Below are 16,542 nucleotides of genomic sequence, written 5' to 3' on the forward strand. Positions count from 1 at the left end.
GAAACTTCCTAGCATCCTAGCTCCTAAGATTCCATGATTTGAAGCCCAACTGGGCAAGTCACCCAACCTCCCTCTGACCCATGCTTGGCGCTTTCCAAAGCCTGAAGCACAGTGATGGGAGTGTATGGTGACTGTTAACTCCCTGTGCAGGTGACTCCTGATACCTGGAATGCAAGGATCATTTCCCTTCTTGAGCCATCATTTTCCTCCTGTCTCCTGAGATGCAAAGGAAGCTTCCTCTGGAAGGTTCTGTCATCGGGACAGGGGCTGGTGGGTGCTGCCAGCAGAAAACTGAGATATTCCTCTTTCCTTCATCCACTGGAGGCAATAAGTCACTCGGGGGCAGGGGGGCGGGGCTGCCTCTTGCTCATCTTGGACGCCCTTGAAGCGCTTGTTCGTAGAGTCTTTCCACGAATAGATACCGGAGTTAATGTCTGTATGCTGAGGTCCAGAGATGCTGGAGCCCACACAGGGGAAACTGGTTGTATGTGCACAATGTGAACAGAACCCACTGCAAGGAGGCTACGGGCTCTGGAACTTAGGACCAGGTCAGCCAGGGGAAGGGAAGTGCTCTCCCTGGAAGTGGTGTCTTGGGGAGCAGGTCCCCACATGGCCCCAGGAGCCTGGGCCCGGCCGGAGGACAGCCGCCTGGGGCCACACAAAGCGCAGTGGGATTGTCTGCTGGAACTGCTGTCTGGAGACCATGCAGCTCATGTGACAGCCCCTGAGTCCCTTCTGGAACCCTCCCACAATAGCCCAGCTCCCTGTCTGCCCCTGGCAGTGACAGTAGCTGTGTGGCATCCCCCTCCTGCGTTTCTCTCCCCTCTTTCCCTTTCTGGTCCTCTTTGTCTTCGAGCTACTTTAACCCTCCTGGTCCCTTTTTTTTTTTTTTTTTTGTCGGTACGTGGGCCTCTCACTGTTGTGGCCTCTCCCGTTGCAGAGCACAGGCTCCGGACGCACAGGCTCAGTGGCCATGGCTCACGAGCCCAGCCGCTCCGCAGCATGTGGGATCTTCCCAGACCGGGGCACGAACCCGTGTCGCCTGCATCGGCAGGCGGACTCCCAACCACTGCGCCACCAGGGAAGCCCCCTGGTCCCTTTTGACCTCTTCCTGCTTCTGTTCTGTCCTCCTCTTAGACACAAAATCACCCCTCCCGTGGCCAAGTGACCCCACCACTCCTGGATCTCACGGCTGGACGGCCGCTCCCACCCCAAGGAGGCTGCTTTTATCTAGCTTTCTCGGCTGCAGGGAGTATGGGGGAGTCGGCAACGTTTAGCGATTGAAAATAAAAAGCACCCGTAATGTAAGTTAATCGTAAGCGCTGCCATTCCCTCTCCAAGTTAAAGATCCCCCAGGCACGAGCCAAACAGCTTCTTTTTCTCTGCCGGAAAGGTCTGATCCAGAAGGTGTCTTCCTGCTCTCACGTTCTCCATCTGCAGGGAAGGGGGCCACGTGCAGCCGGGCAACCCAACCCTGGGCACAAGGTCCCATTAGGGCATCTCCTGGGTGCCTTCCCTTCAGCCTGGCTGCGGGGCTTGGGGCTGCCTATGGGTCAGTAAGAAGCTCCACCACTGGGGAGGATCAGGCTCTGCCACTGCCAGCTTTTCCTGACCATTCACGCCTCCCCCTGCACTCCCGTAGGAAACAGAGCTGTGGAAAAAACAGCCTTGATGAATGGGAACTACCAGGCTCTGTGTTTTACAAGACGCGGGCAGGAAATGCTGAGGGTCCTCTTTAGTTTCCTAGTGGATTGATTCCCTGGAGGAGGATAATGCGGTGGAAGAGGGATTGAAAGCGGCCTTCTGAAATAGAAAGGTCAGCAAGTTCTGTCCAGGAGGAGAGAAGCGAGGCAGAGGGCAGAAGCCAGGGCCAGGAACATCATGGACATTCCATTAAGCTTCAGTCTTACATCATTCATTCGAAACCTGGCTGTGAGGTGCTGAGAGGAAGAGAATCTGAGGCCAGAGAGAGACTGCCAAGGAGGTTATTGAGAAAAAGGAATTTGAGAATCACCAAGCTGTTTCATTCGCCTTGATTGCTCACCTTTTGTTTCTCTTTGCTTCCATCACTTCTTGTTTGATATGCATCTTTATGAGACCTGGGCGCTGTGGGTACATTTCAGTATCAAATGCTGAGTGGCAATGGGGCCAGATGAAGCCCATTGATGGTGGTGAGAAGAAGGAAGGCAAAGGACGCAGGAAGCCCCTGCCTCTGTAGACCGGGATAAACCTGGGTGACAGCTTTAGCATCGCTCAGTGGAGTGGCCAGCCTGATTCCCACGCCCTCACCCCCCCAGCCCCATGAATGGATTTTAAGCTAGAGTCTCGTTCAGGCCTTCTTGCCCTTTGGTGCTCCTGGTACACTGTACTGTAGCTCAGGTAAAGGCAGGCCACATTTAATGAGCACCTACTATATGTCAGGCACTGTGTGGAGGGCTTTAGATGGATTGTTTTGGGGTTTTGTTTGTTTTGTTTTGTTTTTTTACATCCTCACCACCCTATGTATCCATTTTACAATTTAGGAAATTGAGGCCCAGAGAAGCTGCTAAACTTGCCAAGGTGACAAAAGAAAAAAATTCATATGCCGGACCCACCAATGCTTACCTAGCCCCAGGTGAATATGGGAAAATCACAGAAGTAAAAGGTAGGAGGTCTATGGTTATCCTGTATTTTTGATTAAGGCTAAAGAAAGTCTCATTTAGATCCTCCAACGGGCTTTAGAGTTTCAATAAAAGGCCACCTGAAGCAGAAACAGGAAATGGAGGGCAGGAACAGGGCCTGACAGCTCACCAGTCCCAGGACAAAGCACCTTCATCCCGGGCAGGGGCGACACGACCTGCCGTCTGGGTCAATCCGGGTGTGCGTTCCCTGTCCCTATGTGTTCCCAGCAATTCTCTACCTGTCATCAATACTCTATTTTTTTTGCTGCCACCAACACACGATAATCTGATCTGGAAGGGAAAAAAGGGAGTGGAGTATCTGCAGAAACAAACATCATCAAATGTCCTGGCTCCCTTCCCGGCACTTCAATAAAAATGCAGGAAGGAAGAAATCACAGAGCTGAACCCCAGCGGCCAGTCTGCCTGAGTCTCCATTAAGTCATTAAGAGAGGACTTTGCAGCATCAGAACCGATTGCCAGGGTGCTGCCGTGGCCCTCGTGGTGGAGCAACAGGCTTAGTAACAGGGACACACAGTCTGAGTCAGGTGCTAGTCTTTCTTCAAGGAAGGATGGTTCCCCTCCTTCACCCACACGTTCAACTTTTTGTCCTAACTTTCTCCCCGATTGTTTCATGATGTTTACTGCATTTAAGACCTGGGTCTGGAATCATACTTTTAAGCACAGCTCTCATTTAGGCAACTAGTGGCCCGAATTATATATAGACCTGCTTCTGGGATCTTTCTTCTTTTCTTTTGGCTGTGCCGTGCAGCTTACGGGATCTTAGTTCCCCAACCAGAGATTGAACCCACGCCCTTGGTAGTAAAAGCACCAAGTCCTAACCACTGGACCACCAGGGAACTCCCTGGGACCTTTTATAGAGTCAAGAAAATACCACAGCCAAACAAGAGTTTCTGGTGAGGGTAAGCCGGCAGCCAGGTAAAAGACCAAATCATTTCTCTAATCAGAATGCCGCCCCTTGCCCCTCTTCTCCAAACTTTGAAAGACAGAAGGAGATGGAATTATAAGCGGGAGGGGCTGGGGGTATGGAAAAAGATTAAAATGAAAAATAAGCTTGAAACATACCTAGCAGAAAGCACATTTGATTTGAAAGATTCCTTCCATCTCAATTCCCTGTGGACCTATTCATAACAGAGATATGGTTACTTAAAATACAGTTTCTGCACTGGCTGGTTGAGTCTCCTTAAAAATGCCTTCCATATTTTCCCAAGCCCCTGCTTCAGCTTTAACGTGTAATTCCTGAACAACAGCTCCTATGGGACCAGGTGAACTTGAGCAGAGTGATTCTGAAACCTAGTGACACCCCTAAGTGACACTGAGACTTGGGCCCACTGGTGCCAGATTTTACCTCTTTTTTTCCCCACCACCCCACCTCACTCCCTACCCCCGACACACACACACACACACACACACACACACACACACACACACTCACGAGATCCCACAAGGCAGAACTGTTTCAGAAAAAATGGCACTGGTATTGATTCAAGCAGACTAATAATAAGTTGTCTTTAAAATACACACTCAAACTGTGACAATTCCGTTTGCTGTGGTTTAACCTTTTTTTAATTTTTTAATAATTGAGTTTTCAAAGAAAGAGAGATTTTAAAGTCCCTTCTGCAGACACTGCTAAATCAAGAGCATCTTCTTTTCCCGAGGTAAAACGGCTGGCAGTCAAGGCTCTGGAGTCAGACTGTCTGGATTTGTAGCCTGGCTTCCTTATCTCATCACTTGTGGGTCCAGTTAGCCCCCCCCCAAGCCTCAGTTTTCTCATCTGTGAAATGGGAGTCATACCTCTCTCATTGTTGTGCAGTTTAAATGAGATGACCTCACTTAGCAAATGTAAAAGCACATAGCAAGGTGCCTGCATGGCAAGCATTCATTAACTATTAGCTATTGGGGATGCCAAACAAAACATTTTTTTTAAAGGCATAAGCAGAGAGATCACACCTAACACTTCTATTTGCATTTTCTATCCACTTCTTAGAAAATAAGCTCACATGCTTGGAAACCTATCAGAGTCAAACAAGTGGCTTAAGGAATACGACAGTGAATTATTAGCCTCTGCCTAGCCTTGGTAGGAAACTTCCTGGAAGATTGAACACCCATCTGGATTGCTTCCTAGTTAGGTCTCAGAAATCCACCCCAGCTCACTCAGCTTACACCTCCCCTTCGGCTGCTGACCAAAGGTGCAGGGCACTGCGGGAAAGGGCCCAGCTTCTGACTCAGGCAGGTTTCCTGAGGGCCCTGCACTGGCTGGAGTGGAGGAGAGCAGGTTTCAGGAAAGACTCATAATGAGAGGGGTCTGCAGCCCTTCCTGAATCCATTTGCATTGTCCAAACCTCTGCAATTTTGGAAATCAACTTTCACGTTGTCCCTCTCTCTCTTCAGATGAGGGGCCATTATGCACGGTGTCTTGGGTTGTGGGTCACTGTGGGTGAGGGATTAGGTGCATCTGTGAAGGCCTGAGCATGGCCACTTAAACGCTGTCCCAGTGGACTTGCCTGGGCAGGACATGTCTTCATGATCACTCTTCTTGCCTAAAGATAAAATCACAGCACTCGGTGCACGTTTGCTTTTTCCACATATGCTATAATAATTATTATTATTATCATTTTGCTGATCATAAAAGTAGTACCCGGTCAGGGGTGGAAGATGGTGCCATTTCCTCTGGGCAGAGGTAAGGGCAGCAGCACACAGAATTTCAGCCCCTGAAACATACACCCAGGATGCAACCTGCTCAACCGTACAGGCCATCCTGTAAACACACTCCTTCCCAAAACCTCAAACGATGCAAATGTGTGTAAAAAAAAAGTGTAACTCTCCTATAATCATATCCCAAAAGAAACCACTATTAATGGTTTAGCTAATAAACCTTTGTTTTGTTTTTAACAGAGAATGACATTCAACTAGAGGGAAATATATAGACACACGATGAAATTTTTAAATAGTACCAAACAAGGTAGTTTGAAAGTCCCCTTCCCACTTCTGCCCCCCTAGACATTCAATTCACCTGTTGTATGTGTGTGTGAGTTTCCTTCCAGGTAATCTACTTATAGATCAATATATACATATGTAGGTATCTGTATGTGTAAGTGTGTGTGTGCCCCTGGTTTTTTTTTTCTTTAACACAGGTGATCTGTTATACATACAGTACAAAGCTTCTTGCTCTTTCCCTTCCATATAGATACATCTTATTCCTTTTAACAGATTCACAATTTTGCATTTACAGACTTACCATGATTTATTTCACCAAGTCCCCTGTGAACCAGTCAGTACATTGTTTTCAGTGTTTTGCAACCACAACGCTGCAATGATTATCATGTATATCATATACACATATCTATATATACATTATACGCACGGTCTTTCTACACATATGCAGGGACATCTGTATGTTAAATTCCTAGAAGAATTGTTGGGTCAAAGAGTATGTGAAGTATGTACCTTTTAAATGTTGATAAATATTATGACATGGTCCACAAGAAGTCTATCCAATCAGCACTCCCCCCAACAAGGGTTTGGGGTGCCTGTTTTCCCACACTCTCACTGGCACCTTTATCTTCCCACCTTTTTTTTTTTTTTTGTGGTACTCGGGCCTCTCACCGTTGTGGACCGGGGCACGAACCCGTTGTCCCCTGCATCGGCAGGCGGACTCTCAACCACTGCGCCACCAGGGAAGCCCTATATTCCCATCTTTTAAAATGCATGTCTATCTTCCCTAACCTAACACTGTCTATTTTTAAATTCTCTTCCTCTCTGACCCCACCCATCCCGATATCACCAAAAGTTCTTCACGACCCAGGAGAGGTCATCTGCAGCTTGGTTAGCATATCCTTGGATGGAATCCACTTCAAAGTTGAATCCTCAAGTATCCCAGTCTAACCCTGCAACTTTGATCTTTGTCCCTGGGCAGGGCAGAAACCTCAGGAACCGGGTTCTCTACTCCTGGGGAGTCCTCAGAAATGCAAATGCCCACTGTTCGGCCGCTGCCTCTCTGTCACCTCTCCAGTCCCCAGCACGGTGGTTTGGATGGGCAACTTTGACTGGGAGAGGGTTTGGAGGTTGGGGTCAGAAAGAGGGGAGAGTTTAGGGAGCTCTGAAGAAAACCAGAGGACAAAAGGCCAGCTGGTTTGCCATGAGCATCCCAAAGGGGGTCTGAAACCTAGGCCAGTGACCACAGCTGCTAGGATCATGGAGGTTTTATAAGACTTGTTAGCTTCTCCATATGTGTTCTTGTGATTTTCTTCTTGTTTCACAGTTAAATCTGTAACAAAAGGGGCTGCTTATCTTGATGGGGTCAACAAGGAAGGGGGAGGTAAGTGGGAAAAATATATCCTTTACTGCAGATCTTGGGAGACAGAGAATCTGAGGGTGGTGGTGATTGGATGGTAACACCACAAGGATACCTGGAGAAAAAAGGCTCCGAAAGAGGTGTTCCTGGGCTAAAATATAACAAGGTTACCATATATTGAGCACTTGCTCTGCGCCAGGCATGGAGTTCTTCTCTGCAGAGCAAGATAATACAGAATAATCAACACCCCTGCACAAACTCTCCAGTCTGGCCTTCCTCAATCATCCCGCCTGAGCTTGTGGGTTTCACATGCTGTCAGCCTTCAAGGTTCAGGCATCACTTCCCCTGAGCATCTCTTTTCCTGATGTCTCCTCCCCAAATACCCTGCAGGTGCTCCTGGTCTCCCCGACCAGGCTGTCAGCTCCCAGAGGCTGCACCTTCATCTCGTTCATCTTTGGATCCACTGTGCCCGGCACAGTACCTGGCACATGAGACGTGTCCCACACACCGCCAACCCCTGCCCCAGTGTTCGGTGAATGAATGTGGCACTAGGGCCAGAGAAGCTGAGCTGCCACGGCTGAGAGCTCCCTTTCCCACTCCCAGTTGGTCGGAGAGAGTGAAATGTTATTTACAGAAACACCAAGCCAAACAAGACCCTCCCTTCCCTGATATGCCGAAGCTGTGCTGAGAACAGCCGGGGGTCACCAAATGGCAGCCAGATGGTAACTGGCTGCCGCAGGGGCCTGGGGCAAAAGGCTAGGCTGCCCACCTGCTCCCAGGGACCTGGGAACCTCCACTGTGGAGGGAGAAACCCAGACAGTTCCCTCCTTCCGAGTGTGCCCCCCTGCAGCCAGCCCTCAGAGCTGAGCCTCTGCCGGTCCCCCACCAGTCTGCGGGACTCCCAAGGCCAGCTGGAGTTGCTCTCCGGCCCACCCTGCCCCAGTGGGTGTAGAGGTTGCTAGCCTCCCCCAACTTCTTCCATAACAGAGAGGTGTTAACTCCGCAGGACTAAGCCAGGGTAGTAGGGGGTGCTCATCCCTGGTGGGAAGAGCTGAGCCCTAAAATAACTAAACTCTGATGGAGCAGGGGAGCCCTGGGGAGGGGAAGGGCTGCCTCCTCCGTGGAAGACGTCTGAGGACACTGGAGGAAAAGGGAAGGGATCTTCTGCAGTGTTTCCAAACAAAGACACCCGATCGGGCTTTGGGGAGAGCTCTTTTCCCCTCGGTTTCATTCAGCACCGCTCTCCCTCTTCCCACAGATGCAAGAGGCAACAGGCCCCCAGCCGGTTATCAGGTCCTCGAGCTGTGAGGGCCTCTGTACCCCCCTCAGACATCTCACTAGCAGGGCAAGGGGCCTACAAATCCTCCCTGACCCTCCCAGCTCTTTGTTATCTCGGAGGAAAGATTACATTTCTGTGTGGGGAGGCAAGGTGCCAGGCGTCCTCAGAGCAGGACAGAGGCAGCAGGGCGACTGCCTGACCCCCTCTGCCTGGAGCAGCTCGGGGCTACCCTGAGGAGGCTCTCCCTCCAACGGCCTGGGGCCCATCCTGAAGTGGAGGGTCTGCATTTCAGGAAGAGGAGGGGAAGCAGCAGTTCCGAAGGGGAGCTGGGCTGGGAGGAGAGAAGACTCGTGCTCTCAGTTATTCAGGATCCCCGTCTGTGGTTTGTGGACAGGCCCTTCGTTCGTTCCCTGGGTTTCTCACCTTCCCCACTGCGTTGTCTTTGGTGGTTTCCCTGAGAACTGGGGGTGGGAGAGCTATCAAGTTGACCACTTGCTTTCATTTTGGTTTCTTGCTACATCTACAGAGAAATTTGTTCAGCACCAGGTCGATGCCGTTCAACACCAAACAGGCAGGCATCAAAACCATTTTCTTTCTGTTCAAACCAAGGGCACGTTCTTCAGCCTCGTCTTTGGGGTTCAAGATACCCCTAAAGTGCTTCTAAATCAGAAGGCAAAGGGGCTGGATTTAAAAAACCCTGTTTCAGAAGAATCAGAAAGAGGAAGTGTGAACTATTCTCTTCCAGTAACAAAGTGGGAAAGCAGTAGCTGGATGTTAAATGCTGGATCGTCCTTTGCTTGTCTCCCCAATCATATTCCCTCAAACTGTATTTCCTCATCTAGTCACCCAGGTTTATAATCAAGTCCATCAACAATATAACGAAACGCCTCCGGAGGGGAGTCCTGAGCTAGGTCAAATACATAGATGGGATCCGGGCTCTAGAACAGTTTAGCAGCTGGTTAGAGAGAAAGAGTAAAAAAGACAAGTAACAAAGTAATGTTAAATATCAAATCAATGGGATATACCAGAAGGTCAGTAGAGGCTCCAGGGACTGACAGAGCTGGGATTGGCTGCGAAGGCCCCTCCAAGGGGGAGGGGTGTAAGTTTGGCCTTCTAACAGGCCTGGAATGAGCATGATTTAAAATGAAGGAGGGGGGCTTCCCTGGTGGCACAGTGGTTAAGAATCCGACTGCTACTGCAGGAGACACGGGTTCGAGCCCTGGTCCGGGAAGATCCCACATGCTGCGGAGCAACTAAGCCCGTGCACCACAACTACTGAGCCCATGCACCACAACTACTAAGCCTGTGCTCTAGAGCCTGAGAGCCACAACTACTGAAGCCCACGTGCCTAGAGCCCATGCTCCACAAGAAGAGAAGCCACTGCAATGAGAAGCCCATGCACTGCAACGAAGAGTAGCCCCTGCTTGCCGCAACTAGAGAAAGCCTGTGTCCAGCAATGAAGACCCAACGCAGCCAAAAATAAATAATAAATAAATAATTTAAAAAATAATAAAAATAAAATAAAATGAAGGAGGGGGACTTCCCTTGTGGCGCAGTGGCTAAGAATCCACCTGCCAATGCAGGGTACACAGGTTCAAGCCCTGGTCTGGGGAGATCCCACATGCCACAGAGCAACTAAGCCCATGTGCCACAACTACTGAGCCTGCACTCTAGAGCCCGCGAGCCACACCTACTGAAGCCTGTGCACCTAGAGCCCGTGCTCCGCAACAAGAGAAGCCACCGCAGTGAGAAGCCCGCGCACCGCAATGAAGAGTAGCCCCCACTCGCCACAACTAGAGAAAGCCCGCGCGCAGCAGCAAAGACCGAACACAGGCATAAATAAATAAATAAATAAATTTATAAAAAATCATAAAATGAAGGAGGCCTAATGGATGGGCAGCTTATATGGGAGGATAAATAGAGTCTGATCAGGAGCAGAAGGGTTGAAGGGCGGAGAGATAGGCTTATAACCCTATAAACAATGACTGAAGTCCATTTACTCCACAAATATGTGAGTTCCTGCTTTTTATTTAGTTTAATTTTCCTTCACTTGCATAAATATTTATTTATTTACTCTTCAGTCAGTTCACAAACATTTATTGAGCTCCTACTATGTGAATGACACTACAGTGATCACTATTCTTTCTCCTGCTAGTCCAATAAAAAAAAATAACTTGGAGAGAATTCCCTGGCGGTCCAGTGGTTAGGACTTTCACTGCTAGGGCCAGGTTCGATCCCTGGTTGGGGAACTAAGATCCCACAAGCCGTGCTGCATGGCCAAAAAAAAAAAGAAGAAGAAGAAAAAGAAAGAAGGAAAGAAAAAAAAAAAGAAATAACTTGGAGACCCTTCCTTAAATGGTAGGGGCGGGGGTGGAGGGGGGTTATCTTATTCAGTTTTTGAGCTTCCAGAATCTTGTGGGTTAGGTGAGAATGAGGGAACAGACCCTACCATTAACTTCCATAGTAACTTTATTTATATCAAAACTAGCACTTTGAATGCACTGACATCCATTATTTCATTTGATTCTGGTGACAACTTTGTGAGGCAGTCCCAACCAATTGGGGGAAAATATATAAACAGGCCTTGATTTCTTTCAGATGCATGACCTGTCCAAAATCAAACAGTTCCTAAGTAGTGGGCCATAATGGAGGTACCTTTCATACCTAGGATGACATACTTCTCACCCCTCCGGTGGTCCCCTACTGACACAGTGTGAGCGGTAGAAAAAAAAACCTCTTTGCTCCTTCTTGGGACACCCTGATTCCTCGAGTCTGAGCAGGTCTAAGAGTTTGTATTTTTTAGAAGTTCCTCGGAGGACAGATGCCCATCTGGATTAGGGAACCTACTAGATTATACCACTCTGAGGAAGGACCCAGGGGAAAGGGCATTTTAGCCACTTTTCCTCGGGTTCCATAGAGTACTGGAGTGTGCACTGGGTGGGCTCTGATTAATTTCCAAACCAACAACACCCCCCACAGCTCCTCTCACTTACTCTTTGCTTCCGAAACGTTCTCCGCAGGCTGAATACTTCTGGAGGCCAAGAACGGTGCCGTAGAATTGACAAAACCCAGCTCCCTGGACCACAAAACCTAGGCTATGTGGCTGGGGAAAGTGAAGGGTCTGAGGAGGGAGCAGACCTCCTCATGAATAAAAGCAGCTTGGATTTACTGAGTAACTATGTGCCAGGCTATCATTTAATCCTCAACTCTATGCGGAAAGTACTCTTATCCCCCTTTTACAGATGAGAAAACTGAGATGTAGAGCGAGAACATCGTTTCCCCAAGGCACACAGTGCGACTCCAAAGCCCATGCTACCATGTGCAACCTCAGGGCTACAGCGTCTCCCCACCTCATCCTCACAACTGCTCATTCGGCCACCGCCCGAAATTTGGGCGCGCTCCTGGCGGTACTCAGATGGAGGGGCACGCGCGCCAAAGGAGGCCAGACCGCAGGAAAGGAGCAGCGGAGCGCGGGGCGGCTCAGCCCGCTCCCCCTTCTCGGGGGCCGCGGCTCGGAAACTACAAGGCCCAGCAGGCAGCTGCAGGGGGAGGAGGAGGAGGTGGGACCAGCGCGGGGTGGGAGTGAGAGAGCGAGTCCTCGCGCCCCGCCGGCGCACAGCGCTCGGAGCGCTCCTGCGGGCACTGGTGCGGCGGCTTCCGCGGCGGCGGCGGCGGCGGCGAGCGGGAGCCCGAACTCTGGTCCAGCCGCAGCGCGCGGAGGAGCCCGGGCTGTGCCCGGAGCTGGGCGGCGACGTCCAGACAGGACCGAGACTCTGCTTAGCGCATTGCGGCGACCTCGCCTTCCCCGGCCGCCAGTGCGCGCCGCAGCTGGAAGAGCGGCGGAGCCCGAGGACTTTTCTCCGGTCCGAGGGGCGCCCCACGGGGCGCAGAGGACCAGTGCGGCAGTCGGGCAAGCCGCGGCGCCGGGGCCCCGGCAGGGCTATGGAGCCCGGGCTGCCAGAAGCGTGAGGGCCGCCGCCCGGTGCTGGAGAGGGGGGCTACGGGGTCTGGAGATCCCGGGCGGCGGACCGGAGCCCTCCCCCCGCCCCGCCTCCGGGGCACCAGCTTCGGCTCCATTGTTCCCGCCCGGGCCGGAGGCGCCGAGCTCCGAGCGCCACTGGGAGTCGAGCACCGGCAGTGGGGCTCTCGCGGCCCCGCCAGGACCCGAGTGGAGCCCGGGGGCGGCGGGCCGGAGCCGGGGACGCGGGCGCCCGCCCGCCCGCACAAGCCACGGCGGACCCTCCAGAGGCGGAACCGAAACGCCGAGTGAGGTAAGAGCCGCGGCGCCCCCGGATCCGGGGCGGGCTCCGCGTCCCGAGCGGCCCCGGCGCTGGAGCCTCCCGGCTGCGCGCTCTCCCCGGCCGCAACCCAGTCGGGTCCGGCGCCTCCCTCCACTCGTTACCCGCCCCCCTCCACCCCCGGCTCCCTCCCCAGCGCTCGACGCCCCCCTTTTGTCTCCCCTCCCTTCCCTCCACTCGCGTCGCCTCCTGCGCCCCCTCCCCGAGCCGGTCCCACCGATCCGCCCGCCGCTCAACTTTTCCGCCAACTCGCGCTGGGGAGGTGGCGAGGCGGCGGCGGCTCGGCGGTGAGTCCGGGCAGGGACAGGGCCGGGGCCGAGGCGGCGGCGGCCCTCGGTTTCCTGGGACTGGGGAGGCGGGCGGGAGTGGGCAGCGAGGTGGGGTGTGTGTGCGCGCGCGCGCCGCATTCCACTCCATCTCCTTTTAGTCCACCCGTGGGGACTCACCCCAATCCAGCAGGTAGCTTTGGGTGGCACGCTAAAATTCCGGGGTCTTTCTAAGTCCTTTTCCACCTCCGGGAAGGTCTGGGGTCGCAGTTGCGGGTGGGTGGGCGGCTGGGGGCCTGAAGGGGGAAGGAAGTGGAGGGGTAGGTTAGCTTCTCTTCGAATAGGTTTTAAGGGGGTGTCGTCACCAAATGGCTGAATCTGCCTTAGCGGAGAGCGAGAAAGGAATTCCCTTTTCCAGAGGCGCTTATCTTCGACTTAGTCCATCTCTGAAAGGATCGGAAGTTTGGGGAAGGGGAGGGCGCCCAGCGGGTGATGTTAAGCCCCATTATGGGGTCGGGGGGGGAGGGGAATGTTCAGTTCCAATCTGGTTCGAGGAGGTGGGGGAAGGGATGAGGGTTTTGTCCCGTGCGGTTCACTCGGCTGCGATGCAGGTTGCTTCTCGGGCCCAGAACCCTCTGCCCCCGCTCCGCGTTCCCGTTATGTTTGGGGTTAGTAGAAGAGGGGCTAGAACGCTCATTTGCAGAGGAATTTGTTGACTTTGTAGTCGGAGTTCATTTAACTCATAGCCTGTGAAGGCAGCCAGACGCCTTTGGGCGAGGGGGTGGGGGGCGAGGGGGAGCGGTGAAGCCTGCTTCTCCTTTCTGGGCCCAGAAGCTTTAGCCCTTTTCAAAGTTTCTGCGGTGTCTTTCTCCCCCACCACTCCCCCCCGCCCCCATTTTCCAGATGTAGCCGCCGCATCTGGTTCCGTTTCACCCCACACGGGTACACCGCAGTCACAAGAACATCCCTCTTCCTCCCTCCCTCCTCCCCCAGATTAAAACTGGGATTCTTCAACTTGGCCTTACCACCTCGCTCTTTAAGATTTCTTAAGACTTGGGGATGAGGCGTTGGGATTTGAGGAGAAGAGAAGTTGCCCTGGATGCCAAGTTATTTAGGATCTGATATGGAGGTGGTGCTTTCTGGCTCGTGTGAAAAAGAGGCATCGTAGGAGAGGGGGCCAAGTTTTTCGGGGGTGGCCCATCTCATCTGCTAGAGGTGGTCAGACCCAGAACTGGCCCTGACGGAAGTTTCTGGAACCAAAGCATTGCATTCTCCTCCCTTCAGTTACAGCTGGAGCAGCGGGAACGTCTGACCCTGTCCGGAGCCCGCCGCCGGGTCTCGGGCCGCCCGGTGGTGGCGTCACGCGTCCCTTTTCCACCCTCCCTGGAGCGAGCCCGGGGCGCAGCGGCCCGGGCGTGGGAGGGAGGCCCCGGGCTGTCGCTCCCTGGGTGTTTTTAAGGAGTTCTTTGGACGGCAGCTCCCGGACACTGAAGTGGGGCGTTTTACCAAGTCAGTACCGGCTGCAGGTTTGAAAGGGATTGGACTGTGGAGGGTTTTTCTGGTTCTAACCTCTGAGGCAGGAAAGCACTTTCTGGCTCCAAAGTTGCAGGAGGGTGGGGAGAGTTGTTCTCTCACCCTCTCCTTTCCAGCCTCTTTCAAATTGAAAACACTTCTCTGGTTTCCTCCTTTGGGCAGTAGTTTGGAGGCTGTAATGAAATCGCACTTTCTCTAGACATGGTAATTAAGGTGACTGTTTCCTCTGCAGATGTGCCCTGCCCTTTGCACCTCCGGCCCAGAGCTTTTTTTGGAATACCTTCTAAATTGTAGAACCTTAGCCTTGAGACTGTTGAGCAGAAAGTGGCCATTTTCCCCTGTTGGCCCGGGCTCCTGGTTTCCTCTCTGAGGCTTGTTTAAGAGCTAAGTAGCAGGGCCCCGTGGGACATGCCTCTGTCTGGCTGATTACCCCCAAGCCTGGGTCATAGCCCTTCCTTCGAGTGAGTGACGGAGCGAGAGCCCTTGCAGAGGACCCAGCTACCTTACGGGACTACCTCCCTAATGACTTGTTTACATATTTCCCCCCAGTTGGTTGGGAGAAGCTCCAGGGCTGCTGCAGACCCCCGGAGGAGCGCAGGGTGTCTGGGGACAGGGAGGCTGCTGGAGGCTTGGCTCCAGCTGGGATGGTTGTGTACTGCATCGGTGACGAGCTCCTTGAAACGTCTGTTGCACTTACTCTTAGTCATAGCTGAGTGTCAGCTTTTTAATGAGGGCCCTCCGGGCGGAGAGTCACTTGGATAGTGTGCTCTCACTGTGGGCTTTGACCAAGCCCGTAGAAATGTGCATTTTGGAGGCATTTCACAAATGGGATTCGGGCCAGAGTGGGCACCTCTTCCTTTGGCTCCAGAGTAGGCAGTCTTGGGTCCTTCTTTTCCCTGGCTCCTGGCCATGGAGGATGTGAGAAAGTTCCGTTAGGCACCCTTAGAAGAGCAAGTGAAGCAGAAGCACGGGAAGACATTGAGAGGAGCATGGTGGTTGCTCTGACCCCACCCTGCCTTGAGGAAGAGGATCAGAGCATCTCCAGGCATCCCTAAGCCTGGCCCAGCTTTGTTCCTGGCGCACTCCGGAGGCTTGGAGAACTGAGTTGAGCATCCAGTAGGTAGACTCCAGCCATGGAGACCGAGAAAAGTCCATGAGATTTTGCTTTGTTTGCTTTTGGGTGTCAACCTGGAGCGAGACCCCTAAAACAGGAGATTTGCTCCTGTGAGCTTGGGCTTTCAGCAGCCTCTGAATGCTTCCTTGGGCCTCCATTGTTTAATCTGTCTCATCAAAATGGCTGTTAGTTAAGAGCTTCCTAGGAAAGTTTGAGCCTGTTGCTGCTGAAGGAAAAGAAGGTAGAGAGAAGGGGTCCAAACATCTTGCTCTGAAAGGGCCTCACATCACTTAAGAGGAGCTTAATTTCCTCTTGGGAAATACATCTTGCATATTTCATCCCGAGAGCTTTGGGAAAGGTCTGAGTGAACCCGGGACTGGTGGGAGTCCAGATGCAGAACTTCAGAGAAGGTTCTGGGGTTTCCGGAATGGATTAAAAACCAGACGTGGGCTAGGAGAGTTGCTTTTCTCCCTAAGCTTGCATTTCCCTTAGAAATTCTCTCCTCATCACCATTCCACTTGCAATTAAAAAAGCCATGTTTGGGCTCCAAGTAAATAGCCCTCACCTGGGTGAACACCTCCAAGCATGTGATGGTCCACAAGCCCATCCTGTCTTCAGTAGCAAGACTGCCTAGATTACCGTGGAGCAGTTAGGGTTTCTCTTATTACTACTTGCTTTTTACATACCTCACTCCCAAGGACATTTGGGCACTCTTTTTGACAGAGACTAAAAACTTTTGAATTAGCGTTTCTCTTGGAGCCGGTACAATTTCTCAAGCTGAGCTGCATGTGTTTTTTCAGATGTTTATTAAGAACTCGTCCTGCCACTCTCACCAATGAGTAGGGATGCTCATTGTTGGTCACTTTTGGGGAAAGCCACCATTTCTGTTAAGAAGTCTTACTCCCGTCTAAAGGGATTAAAGTTTGGGCGTCACTTCCTCAAGTCTGAGGAATCGAGATGTTTAGAAAATGTCCGGGTTGGTATGCTTTGAGATCGAGTTTGGCTGGCTAACAAGGAGTGCTGGACGATTTCCTCTGGCATTGTCAACCTCTTCTCTGCAAGCGTGGCTCTGTCAGTTTC

At 52.2% G+C, this 16,542-nt stretch overlaps 1 protein-coding gene across 8 annotated transcripts in view; it reads left to right on the top strand.

Annotated features, from left to right (window-relative positions):
- Positions 1–12,295: 12,295 nt before the first annotated feature.
- FGFR1 (fibroblast growth factor receptor 1) overlaps positions 12,296–16,542 on the top strand; it is a 48,061-nt gene continuing 43,814 nt past the window's right edge. For all 8 annotated transcript variants that reach the window (XM_029226333.1, XM_029226334.1, XM_029226335.1 and 5 more), the window contains exon 1: positions 12,296–12,522. The gene's annotated coding sequence lies outside the window, so the exon portion shown is untranslated. The remainder of the gene's footprint in view (positions 12,523–16,542) is intronic.

This window comes from Monodon monoceros, unplaced genomic scaffold (assembly GCF_005190385.1).
Source record: "Monodon monoceros isolate NGI ecotype Baffin Bay Population unplaced genomic scaffold, NGI_Narwhal_1 Super_Scaffold_17, whole genome shotgun sequence".
NCBI lineage: Eukaryota > Metazoa > Chordata > Mammalia > Artiodactyla > Monodontidae > Monodon > Monodon monoceros.